The following is a 202-nucleotide window of genomic DNA, read 5'->3' on the forward strand; positions in this document are numbered from 1 at the left end:
GGTGGCTCACACCTGTAATGCCAGCATTTTGGGAGGCTGAGGCAGGTGGATAACTTGAGATTAGGAGTTCAAGACCAGCCTGACCAACATGGAGAAACCCCATCTCTACTAAAAATACAAAATTAGCCGCACATGGTGGTGCATGCCTGTAATCCCAGCTACTCATGAGGCTGAGGCAGGAGAATCGCTTGAACCCGGGAGG

This window comes from Mandrillus leucophaeus, unplaced genomic scaffold (genome assembly GCF_000951045.1).
Source record: "Mandrillus leucophaeus isolate KB7577 unplaced genomic scaffold, Mleu.le_1.0 Scaffold451, whole genome shotgun sequence".
NCBI lineage: Eukaryota > Metazoa > Chordata > Mammalia > Primates > Cercopithecidae > Mandrillus > Mandrillus leucophaeus.